Below are 21,459 nucleotides of genomic sequence, written 5' to 3'. Positions count from 1 at the left end.
CCCTTTGAGTTCTAAAATGACATTTTTTAAATAAGAATGATAATGGCAATGAGGGTCGGACATTTTTTAAATCAAGGATAAACAAACATAAGCTCATTAATAAGCTGTGAAAATCAACAGCAGAGTAAGGTACAACAAATTAAGGTCAGCTTTTCCCGAAGCATTTTTCTTAAAACTCTAACCTCAAGAGGTGTTTTGTGACCGAGGGTTCTCTGGTCAAATAAGTATGGGAAACACTGCATAAGATTTCTTTCTTTTAAGTAAGCTTCACACACATTATCATATTCTAAGTATTCATGAAGGAAACCTTTAAAATGCATTTCACCAAGCACTTACTAACACAGTTTCATTGTGGAAATCACTTTTAAAATAACTTCACAATGATGGACTGGGCAGCTGTAATTTTGGTTTGTGCTATATGCTTTTCCATGCCCTTTTTCAAAGTCTTTTCAGTACTGCTCCTCCTCTGACACAAGGTCACAGGAGTGGGAGTATGAACCAGAATATCCCATCCCTTCAGTCACAGTAACTGGTTCATATAAGGCCACAAGGCCAATCAGGGCCTTCAACATGATTAATATTTTTGTTGACCCTCTGAATGTAACTGCGTCTCATTGAGATATATCTTAGACTTCCCAGATTGTTTAAGCTAATTTATGTTCGATTTGAGTAATTGTTATTGAAAGAATTCAGATAAGAACTATATACCTCTTTAGAACAGAGTTTCGAAAGTGATGTTCCCTGGGAACAGTTGAGAGTAAAATGATACAATTTTGAAATTTATTAAACAGTATCCCCAGATTTCTCTAATGGAAAGCAGGTTCTATTAATGAATCTGAAGATTGGAGTGACATATTTAGTATAAGAAGACATATTACAGGATTTTTTAAGGGTAATTTGGAAATGAAAGATGATGGAAACAAACCCAAAGTGGTCAAAATATACCAAGGAATAATCTTATTTTAATGTTTGATTCATTTACTCATTCATATCAGAAATATTAATTAGAGGACTAGTGTAACATCTGTTTGTGGGCTGGAATGTTCTAGAAACTAGACAAGTGCTATTGCATTTATTTCACACAACCAAGTCAGGAAGATAGATAAAAACTGCACCCATTTTTCACTTGTGAATCTAAGTCTTATAGACATTAAGTGACCTGCCCAATGTCAGAAACACTGGAATTTAAAGGCAATCATAGTGCCATGCAAAGGTGTTGCTTTTTAATTTTTTACAGCTAAGATAATCATTATATAATCTCTATGTATTAAAATTCTATCATTGCCTTAACAAAGCCCCTCAAATTTTGTGGCTTAAAACAATGCAAAGTTAATACCTCACAGTTCTGCAATTCAAAAATATAGTGGGCTAGGCTGGTTTATTTTAGAGTCTCACAAAGCCAATATCAAAGTGTTGGGAAGTCTGTGTTCCTTTCTGGAGGCTCTAGTGAACAATTCATGTCTAGGTTACTTCAGTTTGTTGGCAAAATTCATTTCCATGTGGTTGTAGGACTGGGGTCTGTTTCCTTGTTGGTTATTGGCCAAGGGTTGTTCTCAGTTTCTTATAGGCTGCCTTTATTTCCTGGTTTGGGGCCCCTTCAAAGCCAGGAAAACCCTTCAAGTCATTCTCATGCTTGGACTCTGTCTCTTCTCTTGCTGTCTCATCTCTCTGATGTCTCTTGACTTTAGCCAAGGAAAGGTTCTCCACTTTTAAGAGTTTGTGTGATTATACTAAGCCTATCTGGATAATCCAGGATAATCTCCCTTTCTCCAATCTGTAACCTAATCACAACTGTGAAGTTCCTTTTGCCATGTAGCATTAGATATCCACAGGTTCAAGGGAGTGGGACATGGAAGTCTTTAGAGGTCCATTATTCTGCCTACCACATTCTGTCTATATAATGTTGCAGTTATAATGATTGAGAATGCAAAAGGAAGAAATTTTATACATGTGGTTCCTAAATGTCCCTTATATATACTTGCAAACATAAAAATGGCATATGCATATGCATACCATTACACTATACACCCACAGGGATGTAAATGATTACCTAGGGATGCAAATGATTAATATGCTTGAAAAAAGGAAAGTAAGAGTTGACAGAGTAGGTAGAAACAGGAATTCTAAAAGAAATTATTTAATTTTTAACAATAAAAGGAGTATATAAAAATAATAAAAGTGTGAGTTTCATTTGGGGTTATTTTTTTAGATAATAGAAATCTGAGTTTGTGAGAACCTGAATCATGCAAGAAGTAATCCTGGTGTACTACTTATGTGCAAAAAATATTCTAAGAAAGTCTGACATGCTTAGGAGGTTATTAAGAAGAAAAATTTCTATATTATACTTATTCATAATTTCCAAAAGTTGGAAGCAACCAATGTCCTTTAGTAAATGAATGGATAAACTGTACATCCAGATGATGGAATATTATTCAGTACCTAAGAAGAAATGAGCTTTGAAGTAGAGAGCAGACTTGGTGGAAACATAGATGTATATTACTAAATAAAAGAAGCATATCTGAAAAGTCACATACTGTGTGATTCCAACTGTATGACATTCTGGAAAAGGCAAATGGGATATAGTAAAAATATCAGTGGTTGTCAGGGGTTAGTGGAAAGGGAAGGATGAAAGGCAGAGTACAGAAGATGAAGATGTTAGGGCAGTGAAATTATTCTGTTATGATACTACAGTGGTGGATACATGTCATTTATATATTTGTCAAAACCCATAGAATGTGAAAGAGTGAACCTTAGTATAAACTATGGACTTTGAGTGACAATGATATGTCAGTGTGGGTTTATACATTTTAATAAATGTAACACTGTGGTGAGGGATGTCAACAGTGGGGGAGGTTTGGCCTGAGTGGTGGTAGGAGTTATATAGAAACTACTTTCTGCCCAATTTTGCTGTGAACTTCAAACTGCTGTAAAATATATAATCTATTTTTAAAAAATGAATTGGTCAAGAGGATTTGATAGAGAAATTTCAGGAGCCAACAGACTGAATGAAGGTTCCAGCATGTAGAGACCTGATGTTTCAATGTATAAGCCCTATGGATAATTTTTTTTCTTTTCATGTTTTTAAAAAATTTTGGTATCATTAATGTACTATTACATAAGCAACATTATGTTTACTAGACTCCGCCCATCATCAAGTCCCCACCACATACCCCATTACAGTCACTGTCCATCAGCATAGTAAGATGCTATAGAATCACTACTTGTCTTCTCTGTGTTGTACAGCCTTCCCAGTGCCCACACCCTACATTATGTCTGCTAATAGTAATGCCCCTTTGTGTCCCTTTATCCCTCTCTTGCCCCCATCCTCCCCAGAACCCTTCCCTTTGGTAACTGTTAGTCCGTTCTTGGGTTCTGTGAGTCTGCTGCTGTTTTGTTCCTTCAGTTTTTTTTTTTTTTATTCTTATACCCCACATATGAGTGAAATCATTTGAAACTTGTCTTCTTCCACCTGGCTTATTTCACTAAGCATAATACCCTCTAACTCCACCCATGTTGTTGCAAATGGTAGGATTTGTTTTTTCTTATGGCTGAATAATATTCCATAGTGTATATGTACCACATCTTCTTTATCCATTCATCTACTGATGGACACTTAGGTGGCTTCCATTTCTTGGCTATTGTAAATAGTGCTGCGATAAATATAGGGGTGCATCTGTCTTTTTTAAACTGGGCTGCTGCATTCTTAGGGTAAATTTCTAGGAGTGGAATTACTGGGTCAAATGGTATTTCTATTTTGAGCTTTTTGAGGAACCTCCATATTGCTTTCCACAATGGTTGAACAAATTTACATTCCCACCAGCAGTATAGGAGGGTTCCCCTTTCTCCACAACCTTGCCAGTATTTGTTGTTGTTTGTCTTTTGGATGGTGCGATCCTTACTGGTGTGAGGTCATATCTCATTGTGGTTTTAATTTGCATTTCTCTGATGACAAGTGATGTGGAGCATCTTTTCATGTGTCTGTTGGCTATCTGAATTTCTTCTTTGGAGAAGTGTCTGTTCAGATTCTGTGCCCATTTTTTAACTGGATTATTTGCTTTTTGTTTGTTGAGGTGTGTGAGCTCTTTATATATTTTGGATGTCAACCCTTTATCAGATATGTCATTTATGAATATATTCTCCAATACTGTGGAATGCCTTTTTGTTCTGTTGATGGTGTCCTTTGCTGTACAGAAGCTTTTCAGCTTTATATAGTCCCACTTGTTCATTTTTGCTTTTGTTTCCCTTGCCTGGGGAGATATGTTCATGAAGAAGGTGCTCATGTTTATGTCCAAGAGATTTTGTCTATGTTTTTTTCTAAGAGTTTTATGGTTTTAGGACTTACATTCATGTCTTTGATCCATTTTGAATTTACTTTTGTGTATGGGGTTAGACAAATGATCCGGTCTCATTCTCTTACATGTAGCTGTCCAGTTTTGGCAACACCAGCTGTTGAAAAGGCTGTCATTTCCCCATTGTATATCCATGGCTCCTTTATCGTATATTAATTGACCGTATCTGTTTGGGTTAATATCTGGACTCTCTTTTCTGTTCCACTGGTCTGTGGGTCTATTCTTGTGCTAGTACCAAATTGTCTTGATTACTGTAGCTTTGTAGTACAGTTTGAAGTTGGGAAGTGAGATCCCACCTGTATTATTCCTCCTTTTCAGGATTGCTTTGGCTATTTGGGGTTTTCTATAGTTCAATATGAATTTTAGAACTATTTGTTCCAGTTCATTGAAGAATGCTGTTGGTATTTTGATAGGGATTGCATTGAATCTGTAGATTGCTTTAGGTAGGATGGCTATTTTGACAATATTAATTTTTCCTAGCCATACAGATAATTTTACTTAGGATTACCAGTGTTGGTTTGGAGTCTATGCTAAATATCTAGATGTCATATTTTTGTAATGCAAACTCATTTTAATTATATACAATACTTTTTTATGCATACAATAATAAAAACTGTACTTTTAACAGTGCTTTTTGTTTGTTATTTATTTTGGCATAAATATGTGCAGAAGATTGAGAAAAACTGCTTGTTTTTCTGAGGGCTGTGTATGTTTATGTCATTGAATAAAGGACAACACTTAAATCAACAAAACTGAAACTAGCCAGATTCACAGTGTCAAATCAAAGATATAAAATAAAAAAAAAATCTCTTGGTTTTGGATGCAGGCAAATAAAGTGATAGCTTTTAAATATCCAGTGATAGCCATTATTTGTGCAAAGATGTTTAGACTGTTGTCAGAGAGAAGTAAATATGGCTAAAATAATACTCAATTTGAATGCTTCCATAGTGTGAGTAGGGGTGGAGGTTCCCCTTCATCTGAAACATAAAAGTTAGTGAGTTCTGTGGATGTAAAGAACAAAAATCTTAGCTGCCTTATGCATGCTAGTGATATAAGTGCATTGCCTGAGTAATTTTTGATTTCTGTCTGATTGACAGACAACAGATTGGTACATTTTGAAGGAAGAGTGAGGGGCACCAAGGGTCCCTGAGAAATAAAGGATAATTTTTATGCTATTTTTTTTAGTAACTCTCTAGCAATTGCATTGACAAAAATCTTACATATATTTTACAAATGACTTTTAAAAGTCTCTCCGTAATATCTAATAGTTTTGAAAGTCACTATAAAACAAAACAAGGAAGTCTCATTTTGACAAGACGGTGCTTGGTCTATATGAGGTTGTTTTTGTTTTTCCTTTTTTTCCCCCTGTCAGCTGCCAATTAAAACAGAGAGACATAAATTTAAACCTGATTTAAAACAATGCACAAAGTTATAAATGAATCCTCTCAAATATGTGAACTTGTCTGATAATTCTTTGGCCAGTATTTTTTAGCTTATTCCCTCTAGCCTAACTAAAGAATGAAAAATCACAGAAATAACAAAAATGTCAGTCCTTGAAAGAGTATTTGACTTCATTAACTGGAACTACCTTACTCTTTCCACAGTCGTGGACCATTTGAAATCAGAGGTGTCTTCTGCCTCCAGGAAAATATTGTGTACGGAGGATCCCAACTTTTATTAAGCCCCCTGACTAAATTATCCCCCTCTTACCATTTTAAAGCCCTGTGATGCCTCCCTAAATCTTAACACATTCTTTTAAGTCTTGGTAAAGGGCCCACCCACTTCCTTCCCATCTATTCCAGTCCACGGTATGCTCTTTCCTTTTCCACTTTATTCAGATCTTTTTGAACAAATCATGTGGCGTTCTGCATTTACTTCTTGAAGCATTTCCTGTAGCTTTAGCGTCTCCTGTTTCTATAGGCTGAGCCTAAGGAAAAATCTTGGTGGGAGGAGCATTCGGTGCCACTGTCCGTGGTACTGAAATGTTGGCTAATGAGGTTTTTCTTAAACCTCTATCTGGTGACCCCCGTCCACTTTCTCACAGGAATTTTTAAATTGGTAAAGGGTTGGTGACAAGAAAAGGTAAGGCAAGAAGATATTGAGAAAGAAAGATAAAGGAATGGATAGAGGTAGAGCTCTCAAGTTATTGCCTGGAGAGAATAAGACACTTGGGTTTGGCATAATTTTCAAACAACTGCGGATGCTAGCTTGAGAATGAAAGTGGTGTAACATCGCTGACATTGCCAATGAAGGAGTATAAACTACATGCACCGAGTGACATAAAGCCGTACAAGTGTCGGCACGAACAAACGCATCGGTGGTGCTGGTGGACAAGGAGACCAGACGGGGAGCATGCAGTGAATGCAGCATCGCTTGTATCGTACCAAACTGCCATAGGGTTCCTTTGTCTTTATTTTTCTGAGATTAAAAAAAAAAGTCATTTGGCACTGTAGCAGAACAAAGATAAGTGTAACTTATGTTTCGCGTTTAGTGTAGCTCTGCACCTGCTTGGCTTCTAGCACTTGTGTAGCAGTAGGTTCTAGCCCCAGTTGATGGTGGTGGGAAGGGCATATATTCCCTGCAGTCTCTGTGTAAGTGCCCCAACTAAAGTATAAGCTCTGAGAGGACAAACCCCTGATATTAAACGTGTCTCAAAATGTCTAAGTAGAGTGCCTGGTGCAAATTAAGGGATCACTGTAGTTTTTGAATCAATAAAAGCACAATGACTTCCACAGACACAGCACTCAACAAAGCCTTGCTAAATGACCAAGTGATCTATTTGTTTTAACACTAACGTCTTCTTCTGGTCCTCTTAAGGTCCAGTCCTCCTGTGGGACTCCAGGTCCTACAAACCTCCCTCCCGCGTGCGTCTCTGCCTGCGATGCGCTGGGGCCCTGCCCTCCTTCTGCCACGTGTCCGCGCCCTCTCGGGCTCACCCTTTCTACCTACTCGGCCCCCGCGTCCCCTTCTCCCCGCAGGACTTCTCCCCGCCGGGTCTCGGTCCCCGGTGCACCCAGCTCCTGGCGACTCAGCCCGGGTCCCCCGCCCGGAGGGTAACGCGGTTGCCATGGACACAGCACCTGCGCCCTCCGGCGGCGCCACTCCATCGCCGTCCCCTCCCCCCACCTGCAGCAGAGCCGGCCTCTCCTCCCCGGCTCCGCCCCGCGCCGCCCGCTGGGCGCTCCCAGGCCGCGCGCGCCCGCAACCCCGACCTCGAGCAGCCTCTCACCCTGCCGAGCCTCGGGCACGCGCAAGCGAGCCAGCAGGCGGCCGCGCTTGCGCACTGGCCGCCTCCCCTAGCGGCGATCCGGGCCGCTGCCGCTCGCGCCTGGGCAGGACGCGGGGCGGGCGGGGGGCGGGGGGCGGGGGGGAGCGGCTTCGCTTCCAGCCGCGAGTGAGGCGGAGACCCGGGCTGGCGGGCGGAGCGGGAGATACCGCACCTCGGCCAGAGGCGGCTGCAGCAGCTGCCGCCCTCGTCCCCGCCGCCGCCTCTCCGGCCCCTTCGGATCACCCCGCAGCTGCTGGGAACAGGCAAGAAAGAGGAGGCGGCGAGAAACTCCCACCGACCCGCAGAGGTGAGTCCCGGGCAAGAGCATCCTCAGTCCGAGCCTGCCTCCCTCCCTCCCCGCCTGCTTCCCTCCCATCCTCTCCATTCTCCCCTCCCTCCCGCTCCCCAGCCCTCCCGCCCTCATCCTTCCCAACATCCCTCTCTCCTCACCCCTCCTTTCTCCCTTCCAGCCTTTCTTTCATCCCTTTCTTCCTCTCTCCCAGCCCCACTTCCTTCCCACCCTTTCTTTCTTCCCTGTCTGCCTTTCAGCCCCTCGCTCGAGAGCGCAGCCCTGCCTCCCTTTCCTCTTCACCCCTCTCCCTGGTGGGAGATCCCTTGCCTGGTACAACTGTCCGGATTCAGGGTCTTCTACAAAATTGGGTACATACACTGAGACACACACTCTTGCACAGTGGATGCCCTGCAGGTCCCTAAATTATTTGAATTAAGGGTCAAGTTAGAAAGAGTACTGGAAACTGCTAAGAGACGCGGTTTGAGGGAGAGTCCATGGATTTGTGCGGTGTTAGGGTGGGGGTGGGGCGGGCTGTCACTTACACATGTTGGAACAACAGCCCCCCCATCACACACACACACACACACACACACACACACACACACACACACACACACACACCTTTAGCAGTTTCTTTTTTCCTCCTGGGAATTACATATTCCCAGTGTGTCTCACTAATTTAAAACCCAGCGTTCCCTGCTTTGTCTCTGTAAGACCACAAGGAAAGAAGAGAAGAGAGGAAGAGAGCAAGAGAGGGAAAGGGGAGGGGAGAGGAAGGGTGGTGGCCCTGGACGCCGGTATCCTTTCTCCCTAGGCCTCTTTGAATTGGTATTTTCAAACCACCCGCCTAATATTTGGCTTGGAATTGAACCCGTGTGTCCTTAGTCCTGTTCGCTATCTCCTTCAAAGGCAGAAACTCTCCAAACTTTAATGCATGTGCACTACAGCCATTATTTGTGGAATGCTTTGGTAAGCGTACAAAGCACCAAGGTAGACTGATTTGGGAATACAGAGAGCAGAAGGGTGGAAGAGATGTACTTTTGTTTATTATGTTTTAACTTTTAAAGGAGGACAATGGATAGAAGTTTTTGGATAATGAGGTTATGCTCCACAGGCTTATAAACATACCATTTTGACAGCATTAGCTGTGTTATAGCCCTTGACGGATACTCTAACCACTGCTCATCCACCTTACAGTGATTGTGGAGATGTGTGAAGAGAAACATACGGTGTGAGTTTGTTTGTGGTTTACACCTATGGAAAAGTTGAATTCGCTCTAGGACCATTATTAACAATTTAAACATCCGGCTGGTTTTGTACCACTGTTTTCACCAAAGGATATGTTTACTTTGCTCTCTTCAGCTTACACCACTTTAACCCCTCCTGTTATTGTCTTTGTCCATAGTCCTATATATATTTTTATATATATAGTAATTTGGCAGTCTTCTTTTTTGTAAGCATTGCTGCTGAAAAGTTTATTCATACATGATGGGACAGCCATGTTCCAGAATGTTTAGTGTATTCATCATTTCAGAAAGCTCCAACAGAAAGTATAAGTCAGAAAGGGAGTATTTGACTAAATTTTACCTTATCTATATTGTCCTTTTAAAAAAAACAACAAAAACCAAAAACCTCAATATATGTAGAATAGCTGTGTTTTATATTTAATGAGTGTGTGGGTAGGGAGTGAAATTAATGGTGGATTCAATGAAGCTGCCAGTAAGAAACTATGCTGTGGAGAAAATTATTGATTTTTTAAAATCTTTTCATTGAAATTATTATATGCCAGTAGAACAATGTGCACTTTTGTATTTTATGGGAATGTAAAACAGGGATTGAGATGAAGAGAATTACCTTCCAAAATGATTGAGTGCTGATTTTGATGAAGAGCTGGTATGGTTAATCATCTGAATTGGTTTTTAGGAAGTGTGATATTAGGAATGATGGACCTTCCCCCTGCCCCAGCTTCCCGAGGTAGGAATGGAACTCCGTTAATGATTTGGCTGACCCACAGCTATGTGCTGAAAGCCTGGTTGAATTATCAGTTTTTCCAACATTCTAATGCAGAATTGCAGTCAACTCTGTGTGTACCTGAATGGGTACATTACTTGGTAATAAGCACAACTGTGGACAGGGGTGTTTCTGCCGTTGTTCCTTTTCCTGGAATGCTATGAAGCTAGTAAAAGACTTTGGAAGTAATCATAGATGAATATAATGAGTTTTATTTTTTTATTTACTTACAAATGACTTCTGCTTTCAATATCTCTGCTGCTTTGAGGCTGTGGGGAGGAGACAGGCCCTCCACAGCCCTGCTGTTTCCTTATTGCAGTTTTGCTACACAGTAATATGGGTTCATGCCTCCTGTTTTTAATACTGTGCTTCCTAAGGTACCTTTCGCTTGTCTCCTTTGTAAACACTCCTCCTCTTAATGAAAACAATATACAAGGTTATTAATTAATAGAAAATAAGTAACATTTCTTTGTAGCAAGATTTTGAGAGTTACAAGTAAAATTAATAAAATATGAAATGGAAGAGGAACTAGTATCTTAAAAAGAACCCAACCGACTACTCTGACCATAATCCATTTACAGATAAAGATAGACTTCCTCTGAAGAAGTTCATTTCTAGAAGCTTCTGTGCTTAGTGGACTTTTAACAGTATATGGTACACATTAAGATCCAACAGAACATCTTATGGAGACTGTAGGAAATATTTTGGGTACAGTCTCTGTGCCTCAGAGTTCTTAAAACCTGCCCAACCCTCTGCTAAGTGAAATGAGGTATTGGAAAGAAGTAAATGACACTCTTTGACCTTAGCTTACAGTCTTGTTGAGGACAACAGGCATTTTCAAGAGGTCATATTTCACAATGGCAAAGAACAAGATCTTTGCAGAGAGCTTTAGATTGGAGTGCACACTACTTAAGTAGTACTGCTGTGCCCTTGTGTACTATTCAGTCATTTTCCTCATCTTCAGATTGGGAATTATGGTAGACTCTGATTCATGGGATCGCTTTAAGGGGTAAATGTCTTAAGCACAGTACTTGTACAAGCAAAGTATGCATGGTAGCCTTACTGTAATTAGGAAAAAATGGTTTTAAAACAACCCAAGACAGTATATGATTATATACTGGAAATAAATGAAGAGTAAGTTAAGTGTTAGGGGAACTCTGAAGAGTACAGATGCTTACATAGCCAGGGAAAGATTATATTTAGGGGTAGTCCTGGAAATTGGACAGAGACTCCTGGGAAGGATTTCTTTGTATAATTTATTTCTAGTTTTATCCCTTTGTGGTCCGAGAAGTTGGTTGGTAGAATTTCAATCTTTTTGAATTAACTGAGGCTCTTTTTGTTGCCTAGTATGTGGTCTATCCTGGAGAATGTTCCATGTGCACTTGAGAAGAATGTGTATCCTGCTGCTTTTGGGTGTAGAGTTCTGTAGATGTCTATTAGGTCCATCTGTTCTAGTGTGTTGTTCAATGCCTCTGTGTCCTTACTTATTTTTGTCGTGGATCTGTCCTTTGGAGTGAGTTGTGTGTTGAAGCCTCCTCAAATGAATGCATTGCATTCTGTTTCCTCCTTTAATTCTGTTAGTATTTGTTTCACATATGTTGGTGCTCCTGTATTGGGTGCATATATATTTATAATGGTTATATCCTCTTGTTGGACTGAGCCCTTTATCATTATGTAATGTCCTTCTTTATCTCTTGTTACTTTCTTTGTTTTGAAGTCTATTTTGTCTGACACTAGTACTGCAACACCTGCTTTTTTCTCCCTGTTGTTTGCATGAAATATCTTTTTCCATCCCTTGACTTTTAGTCTGTGTATGTCTTTGGGTTTGAGGTGCGTCTCTTGTAAGCAGCATGTATATGGGTCTTGCTTTTTTATCCATTCTATTACTCTGTGTCTTTTGATTTGTGCATTCAGACCATTTATATTTAGGGTGATTATTGAAAGATATGTACTTACTGCCATTGCAGGCTTTACATTCATGGTTACCAAAGGTTCATGGTTAGCTTCTTTACTGTCTATCTAACTTAACTCGCTTATTGAGCTATTATTGTAAACACAGTCTGATGATTCTTTATTTCTCTCTCTTCTTATTCCTCCTCCTCCATTCTTTATATGTTAGGTGTTTATTTTGTGCTCTTTTGTGTTACGTTTGACTGCTTTTGTGAGTAGTTGATTTTATTTTTTGCCTTTAGTTAGTTTTGGTTGGTCTGCTTTCTTTGCTGTGATTTTATTTTCTCTGGTGACATCTATTTAGCCTTAGGAGTGCTTCCATCTAGAGCAGTCCCTCTAAAATACCCTGTAGAGGTGGTTTGTGGGAGGCAAATTCCCTTAACTTTTGCTTGTCTGGGAATTGTTTAATCCCTCCTTTGTATTTAAATGATAATAGTGCTGGATACAGTATCCTTGGTTCAAGGCCCTTCTGTTTCCTTGCATTAAATATATCATGCCATTCTCTTCTGGCCTCTAAGGTTTCTGTTTAGAAGTCTGATGATAGCCTGATGGGTTTTTCTTTGTAGGTGACCTTTTTTCTCTCTCTGGCTACCTTTAATACTCTGTCCTTGTCCTTGATCTTTGCCATTTTAATTATTATGTGTCTTAGTGTTGTCCTCCTTGGGTCCCTTCTGTTGGAAGTTCTGTGGGCTTCCGTGGTCTGAGAGACTATTTCCTTCCCCAGTTTGGGGAAGTTTTCAGCAATTATTTCTTCAAATACACTTTTTCTCTCTCTTCTTCTTCTGGTACCCCTATAATGTGGATATTGTTCCATCTGGATTGGTCACACACTTCTCTTAATATTCTTTCATTCCTAGAAATCCTTATATCTCTCTCTGCCACAGCTTCTCTGTGTTCCTGTTCTCTGATTTCTATTCCATTAACGGCCTCTTGCACCTCATCCAGTCTGCTCTTAAGTCCTCCCAGAGATTGTTTTATTTCTGTATTCTCCCTCCTAACTTTATCTGTTAGCTCTTGCATATTTCTCTGCAGCTCCATCAGCGTGGTTATAACCTTTATTTTTAATTCTTTTTCAGGAAGATTGGTTAAATCTATCTCCCCAAGCTCCTTCTCAAGGGTTGTCTGTTTTATTCTTGTCTGGATCAAATTATTCTGCCTTTTCATGGTGATAGAGGTAGTTGTGGGCAGTTGGTGCGTGTGTCAGCTGGGAGAACAAAGTCCCTTATTGCTTGCTGGTCGCCTTCCTCTCCTGTGAGAACGTTGACCCCTAGTGGCTTGTGCTGGGCAGCTGTGTGCCTATGGGGCCTCTGAGTCTGGCCTGGGTGGCTGCAGAGGAGGCTCTGGGTGGTTGCTGTGGGTACAGCTGCTCTCAGGCTGCTCCCCTGCTATGGTGGGGCCACCGAAGGGGGAATGGATGGGAGGTTGTTTATCACTGTGAGGGGCATCAGAGCTGCACTGCCTCCCAGGGGGTTAGGGTGCCCAGAGTTCCCTGGGATTCACAGCTGCTGGGCTGAGTGTGCCGGGACGCTTCTGTCCAGCTGTGAGGCCCCTGTCCCTTTAAGGCTTTCAAAAAGCACTCGCTTTTCTTTTGTCCCAGGGGTGCTCGCTGCGGGAACCCACTCACAGATTTTACTGTTCTGTTTCCCTAATATCCAGCACACCATGCACTGTGTGTCTGTGCTTCTGGTGTGGATGACTAGGGCTGGATATTTAGCAGTCCTGGGCTCCCACTCCCTCCCCGCTCTGATTCCTTTCCTCCTGCTGGGGAGCTGGGGTTGGGGGAGCACTCGGGTCCTGCCGGGCTGTGGCTTGTATCTTACCCCCTTTGTGAGGTGCAGAGTTCTTGCAGATGTAGATGTAGCCTGGCTGTTGTACTGTATCTTCTGGTCTCTCTTTTAGGAATTGTTGTATTTTTTGTATTTTCAAAAGTATGTATGGTTTTGAAAAGAGATTTCCGCTGTCCTACTAATGCCACCATCTTGGCTCCTCCCCCTGGGAAGGATTTCATGCTGGGTGGGAACCACAGATGGAGCAAGTGCAAAAGGAGAAGAAGCCCTGTGTGTTTGGGAAGAGTATTTACTAGAATACTTGACATACTGGCGAGTGTGTTTAGAGGTATTAACACACACTTGGAATAATTACACTATCATTTGGAATAAGACAACTCATTGTAGTGTGGGATTCATTGTAATGCAGAATGTGTTAGCTACCCATGGAACTTGTTTCAACATGTCTCACCCAACACCCTGTCCCAAGACACAAACTCCAAGGTCTGGCATAGTGAGGACCCAAAGTACTCTTTGTATTGCTTTTCTTTCAACTTGAAGGCAGAAAGAAAACTTGACCTTTCTAAACAACGTTTAGTTTTACGATTATTACAACTCTTTTTTGTTTTGCCTTAACCCACAAATATCCCAGGACTGTACCTTGGAGAGTATTTAATCAGCATTATTTTATTTTGACATATATGAAATCAGTAATTGTTAGGATAATTGTATTTCCAGGAACTTTATTTTTACTTAATTGTTGACTTTTCCTAACTACCACAGTCTCACCCCACCCACCTCTTCTTCTTTTTGGGATTCAAGATTATTAATGATTCCAATGGATTATGCCCTTTTAAGTGTTTTACTGGAATATTAAGGTATGATGACAGAAGGTCTGCCTGGGACTGTGCACCAAGAAAGTTAAATATCTGCTCAGGGTGGGGTGATAATTGCTTGCTGGCTACATTTGTTCATACACCTTTATTTTTGATTGGTGTTTGTTAACTGTTTTAATACATACATATACATATACATATACATACACACACATACATACATATATGTGTGTGTATATATATGAAATATTTATCCAACAGCATAAGTGATGTGAATTGCGTTATGTTATCAGAAAAAGGATTTCTGGAAATTTTTACCTGCAATTTTCAAGTGTCAGTATTTATAGTGCTGAGGTTTTATCTATTTTTAATAGACAGAATTTCATTGCTTTCTCCAAATTAGTAAAATGTTCTTCCTATGCTTATTTTTTGTGGTTATGACACACAAAACTGGTCTCATGAATAGTGTCTTATGTATGTGGTTATAAAGATGAATGTATTTCCAAAAGCTAACAGACTGTAGACCTTAACATTTTCATTATTTTAATATTTAACAGTATTCTGATGTTTTAAAGATTCAGCAGATCTAAATAAAACATTTTCAAATGTATCACTTACAGTAACCTCCATATTAAAGCACTAGTGATTTTTGACAGACTTTACTTTTAGACATTTTTATTTTCATTGTAAGTGAATTTTTCCTTGGAGATTAATTCTAACTCAACCACAAATATTCTCCATTCTACAGTTCTCTGAGATTAGTACTTGTAGCACATTATAAAGATACAAAGTGACAGTCTCACTTTATAAACTTAATTTCATTTCTTTTTTATTTATAGGGTCTATCTGTGTGCACAACTCGCAGACTTTGATTTTTCAGATGTTAATGTGTATTAATAGGAGTGAAATAAGCAGTTTGTTAACTTTGTGTTGCCCATAAGTTAAGGTGGTGACCAAACAGAGAGACAGAGTAAGAGTGAGACAAAATGAATTAGTTTTTTTTTCCATCTATTGAGCTGAGTGATTTATAAGCACCTGCTCAATTAGGGGTTTTCTATATTTTGCTGTTGTGATGATATAATCTATGTTTTAGTTGTTTTAAATCACATATATATATACATATAGATGCATACATATATGTAAACACATTCAGTTAACAGTCTTTAAAACTAGATCATGGATGAAAAATATATATGTAAAATTAGATGTTGTTTTTTTGGTATCTTGCTGTTTTTCAGTATCTTGCTATTTTGTTTGCTTGCTGTTTTTTGGGGGAGCCAAGAAATGTAACTGTTCTGTGAGCTGGCTGACTGGTATCCACTTTCAAATCAAGCAATATTCTAACTTGCTCCATTGCTCCTGCAGTAAATGAATGGACATTCCATTGGAATTTTGGTAAAATAAGTAATTTAATTTTATAAGATTCTAAGGGCTATAGACCATAATAATAAATTAATAGGACACTTTTGATACATTCATGTTGTGTAAATTGAGTTTATGTTGTTCATTACGTATCTTCAGTAAGTCCAAGATTTTTTTTACGGTGCCTTGATTTTTTTTTTTAATTGAAGTATCATTGATATATAGTCTTATGTTGGTTTCAAGTGTGTAACACAGTAGTTTAACTGTTACATGTTATTAAATCACCCCCTCTAGTGCGGTTACTATCTGTCAGTGTAGAAAGATGTTACAGAATCATTGAGCTATATTCTCCATGCTGTACTACTGTCCCCATGACCAACTTCTGTTGTAAATTATTGTGCCCCTTTATCCTCCTCCCCCTCCCCCTTGGTAGCCGCTGGTCACTTCTCAGTGCCTATGAGTCTACTGCTGTTTTGTTCCTTCTGTTTGCTTTGTTATTATGTTCCATAAATAAGTGGAATCATATGGTATTTGTCTTTCTCTGCCTGGGTGCCTTGATGTTTCACAACGAAAGTCAGGAGCTCTTGATGGAGATATGTCATTTCTCCCACAGCTTAATCAGGGAGCACAAAGACTCTATCTATAAATTACCAAAGGATGTGATTTTCCCATCTGATTTTAATTGTGATTAGATGAGGGTTTGGTGAGAAGTCAGTCTTCCAAGTTTATCTTAAATTCACAGGCTTAAGCAGTTCCTAAATATCATTAATTCATCTTTCAAAAAGGAGGTAGAAATAACCCTTAACTATCTCAGAAAGAGCTAATTGTCCTCATATAGTTCTGGGAAAGGGTACCTGACAGTTCTTGATAGTTTACCACCTGTCTTCATTCTCTTTCTTTAGGCAGTGATACCTGCCAAAGTAATTCCACTAAGTATGATTTTCTGCCTCTAATACTCAGAAATGGCATTAAGAAGTATATACAGAACTCACTGGGGAAAAAAGAAGTCTCCATCTAAATTTATCACTCTATTCACTTATGCTTTCTATGTATTTTTTATCATATTACCTAGCATGAATTCATTCCACAGTTATTTAAAAAAAAATACCTGCCCTGTGCAGAGCATTGGGCTAGAGATTGTAATTTTAGAAAAGCCCTGAATCAGAAATCTGGAAACCTGGGCTCTTCTTGCAGGTTTTTAACCAGCTGACTATTTACATGACTAAACAAGCCTCAGACTCTCCAAGGCTTATTTATTTAGTCTGTACTTTAAGTGAATTGGACTAGATTATATACAGGGTATCTTCTAACTATAAAATTCTATATTTCTACATGTGAGTTTCCCTTAAAACTTCAAGGCGTAATGAATTATTTTTCACTGTGTCTTCTTTTTTCCCTCTCTTTTGAAACATAAACTGCTGCTACATGAGAAAAACCTTCACCTTCAGTAGCACATGCTTCCCTTCCCCAAGAAAGGTGAAGCACATTGAGCTGCACAGAACATCTGGGCCAGGGGAGAACCAAAGAGCATTTTTCCTCTCCTTACTTCTCCATCCTTCCCTCTGTTTTTAAAAAACCCTTTCCTGGACTGGCAGTATAAGTCAGTTGCTACCTCCATGTAAAGACTAGCTCTGTGTACAGTTGGCTTGTTTGAGTAATGCTGCTGTCTTTGAAAGACCAAATGGCATTTTTGCATTTAGAATAAGATAATATTTATTTAAGAAGTTACATATATGCTGAGGTTAATATTTTTGCCACAGGCACAGCAAAACCTTGATTACTCCCTAAATCTTATCTCATAAGACTATGTGGTTGCCAGTATTTCTACTAGTCCAGTCCCAAATACCATTAAATATTTTTATAATCAAATTTGTTGAGGTATGTTTCATGAATAATAAAGTGTATCCACTTTGAGTATGTTTGTGTGTTGACAGATATACCCATATAATCAACCAGTGCATCAAGATATAGAATATTTCCAATGCCCAGAGAATCCCCTTCTGTTTGGTCTGCTTTCCATCTCTTTAGATTAGTTTTTCCTCTTCTAGAAATGGATATAGATTGAGTTATGGACTAGGTACTCCTTTTTGTGTCTTTCATTGAGTGTAATGTTTTAGAGATTTGTCTGTGATTTTGAATACATAAATTTCTAGAAGAAAAATAGAAAATCTTTGTGGTTTTGGAGTTTGGCAAGGATGTATTAAATATGACCCAAAAAGCACTAGTCCTAAAATTAAAAGAAAAAGATAAACTATGCCTTATCAAAATTAAAGAAAAATTCTCTTCAAAAGACACAAGCTTTGCTAGGTCTAGGATCTCCCTCTTTCACTCTCTCTTTATATATGTATTTGCATCTGATAAAGGACTAATCTAATTTCTTGCATCTCAAGTCAATTCAACTAAAAAAAAAGTGAACAAAATATCTGAAGAATTTTTCACAAAGAAATACAAATGGTCAGTGAGCACGTGAAAATGTATTTATAGCCAGTATTTACCCAGATAATGAAATTTAAGGACCATAATGTGATACCACTGTATAAACACCAGAATGGCTAAATTTAAAAACTGACAAGACTAGCTTTGGAGAGGATGTGACGTAACCATTGCTGGTGGGAATGTAACACTTTGGGACACTGGCAGTTTCTCTTCATGTTATAAGAACTTTGACCATACAACCCAGAAATTCCACTCCCAGGAGAAATGAACCAAGGCTTTTCATGTACAAAGACTGGTACATGAAAATTAATAGCAGCTTTACTTCTAATAGCTTCAACTAAAAGCAGCCCGGATATTCATCAAATTCCCATTTTAAAGTTATTCTTTTGAAATAGAAAACAAAGCGGCTGATAAATCTTTTTGGATATGTGCTGTTCACTCTATGTAACCTGGTAGCAGAGGAAAGTGAATACGTTCAAAAAGACTTTGGCAAGAAATCTAGATACGTGACTGTGTCAGACCTAGGCTTACTTCTCCTCCCTGCCTTCTCTTGGCTTTGCCCCCTCTGTGTCTAGACTCCATCCTCAGCCAACAGCGTGGTAGTGGCACGCAGCACGTGTTGGTTACAATTTGATTCAAAGGCCTGTCACGATGTTCCCTTGTGGGAAGGAGGTTGAAGCAGAAAGCTAGGATTGTAGCCACAGTTTGTTATTGTGGGAATGTGTGCAAAAACAGATGCCAGAGGGTACCCTAGGAAAAGAGGCAGGAAGAAATTCAGATCCCAGTCCACAGCATGAACTGAGGGTCAGGGAGTCCAGATCCAAGGGTATAATTCAAAGTTGGCAAGCATACAGACAGTGACAAGCAGAGCCTGGCAATTTTGGCCCATGGAGTTGGGACAGGAGGCAAAAGGCAGCACTGGCAGTAGTCTGGAATCCAGGCAGGCAAACTCGATTGCAGTTTGCCCATCTGTGAAATGAGGACCTCAGGCAAGAAGATTTTCATGTTTCACTTGTTAAGGCAGAAGCTAAAACAGTAATTATTCTCCTTTTTTTTTTTTCAGGTGATCTCAACCACTTTAGATTCTGTCAAGGATAGGAGCCATACTTTCCTTTTTTTCTAATATTCCCACATTAGTTCCTTGGTAAATGCTAGCTGATTGAATGAGGTCTCTGAATACATTCTATCTCTGAACAAGTCTTATACCTTTCTGGTTACACAAATACAGCAGGCATGATGAAATACTTTCTTACAAGTTATTTGAAGTGCTGTTTCGGAGGATGTAGACCTGGATCCATGTATGAGTAAGATACATTACTTGACCTCTTGAGCTGATAGTCTAGCACGGGTGAAAGCATTCAATTACGAGAAAGACTATTGGTCGAGCGTGTAGTGCAGGGTGGTATTGGCTCCACAGTGGCATGGGTCAAAAATGCGCAGATTCAGAAACATTGCTCAAGTTGTGGTAGGGGGTGGGGAAGGAAGAGATGGGGAGGGGATGACCTTGTATTAGTACTTTTTATTTCAGACCTGCCTTGGTCTGAGAACTGGGACAGGGCTGAGCCAGCAGGAACATGGGATCAGTGAGCATAGCAGTGGGAGAGGAGAAGTCACATCCAGGAGGCCTGAAGCTGGGACGCTGGTAACTGCTCAGGCCTCTGAAAAGTGGGAAGGATTGGGAATAGAGAAATATTTTGGTATTAACAAGGTATCTCATGAGTCCAGTAACAGAAGATACATTGTTTCAAAAAGATCACATTTCATTTTACATTTGCAACAATACATGCCCTATACAGAACATCTAGAAAATAACCAGAAAAAAAAATTGAAAATAAAAATTACTGCAGTCTAACTTCCAGCGAACATTTAGTGAATGAATGTCTAGGTTATTTTTCCCCTGTAAGTGTATCTGAGTTTATCGTGGAGAGGTCTTCTTAAAGCATAGCTGAGGTCATAGATCTATGTAAAGTTGTGTCCTATTATTTTAACTAAACATATCTGAACATTTCCCAGGGTAATAAAAATTCCTCCATCACATTAATTTCTATGTAACATCACATTGATTGGAATTTAAGTTTCCACTCTTTAGCTATCTACAGAGATAAAATGTTTGTACTGATCTGTCTTCAAATATGGACTGTGTCATAGTCAGGAGATTGACTTTGGGGCCCAGGAGAGTGCCTCAGAGATGTAGGTGGTCAGGGTATCTAAGATTTTTTTTTCTATTTACTTAAATGAAAACATGATGTTCTGTACCTCATTTTCACCTCATGTATAGCCTAGCTGGTAACATGAGTATATACATCTTTGTTTTTTAACTGAGGCCTATTATAAAGTGTGGTTGTGCCATGGTTTATTTAATTCTTATGTTTTTATTGATATTTGCTTTGTTCCTGCTATTTTGCTATTTCAAGCAATGCTGTGGCAGACATCCTTGTGTGCAGGTTTCTTGTCCACATGTACTAGTGTATTTTTTACAGGGTAGACTGATAATTATAATTTTGGGGTGTGAAGTATGTGCATTTTATAAGGTGAGACAAAAGAGTTTCCTCTGTCCAGTGTGGAAGGTGATCAGATGATGAGGGGAAGGCAACCACCAGATGTGGTTCAGAGATCAGAGAGGGCAAAGACTAGAGGCCACTGGACTTGTTAAATAAGTAGTGGATCCCATGTTGATTTTTGCCGAGGTAGCTTCAGGCAAGTGGTCAGTTCAAAAATCCAAAGTAGTATTACATCGAGAGTTGACCAGGGAGAGAAAAAGCTATAAGTTTAAAGTTTCCAAAGTTGTTTGGCAGAGTTGAAAATTGGAAGGCAAGAAGGGCGGAGCATAAAGGGAAGATTTAGTTTACTTTGCTTTGTTTTAAGTGGAGCAACTTGTGGACTGGGAAACATCCTGTCCTAAAGTATGTAGAAAGCAGTGAGGTTTATAATTTCACCACTTTAAAAAATTTTGTGTTTCTTTTTATAATTTCTATTATTTCCAACTTAATGCAAAGCCCAAATTAGACAAAACTTGGTGGAGGGGAGGAAAAAGGATTTCACTTATACCTTGCTTTGTATAACAGATGGATTGCTAAAGTCCAGTTTTGTAATTATAATCACCTTTTATAAATTATAACCATTAAGGAAGTTTTGACTTAAAGAAATCCTTTTGTAAGGTTAATGCCACAACCTGTTTTAATTTGTTAGT

The 21,459-nt window shown here is 39.4% G+C and overlaps 1 protein-coding gene across 5 annotated transcripts in view; it reads left to right on the top strand.

The window, feature by feature from the left end:
- Positions 1-7,708: 7,708 nt before the first annotated feature.
- CTNNA2 (catenin alpha 2) overlaps positions 7,709-21,459 on the top strand; it is a 1,115,489-nt gene continuing 1,101,738 nt past the window's right edge. For 4 of the 5 annotated variants that reach the window (XM_073241862.1, XM_073241858.1, XM_073241861.1 and 1 more), the window contains exon 1: positions 7,709-7,924. The gene's annotated coding sequence lies outside the window, so the exon portion shown is untranslated. The remainder of the gene's footprint in view (positions 7,925-21,459) is intronic. The other variant, XM_073241865.1, reaches the window with a different exon arrangement.

This window comes from Manis javanica, chromosome 1 (genome assembly GCF_040802235.1).
Source record: "Manis javanica isolate MJ-LG chromosome 1, MJ_LKY, whole genome shotgun sequence".
Lineage (NCBI taxonomy): Eukaryota > Metazoa > Chordata > Mammalia > Pholidota > Manidae > Manis > Manis javanica.
Note: the sequence above shows the minus strand (reverse complement) of the source record. Positions and strands in the feature narration are given on the sequence as shown.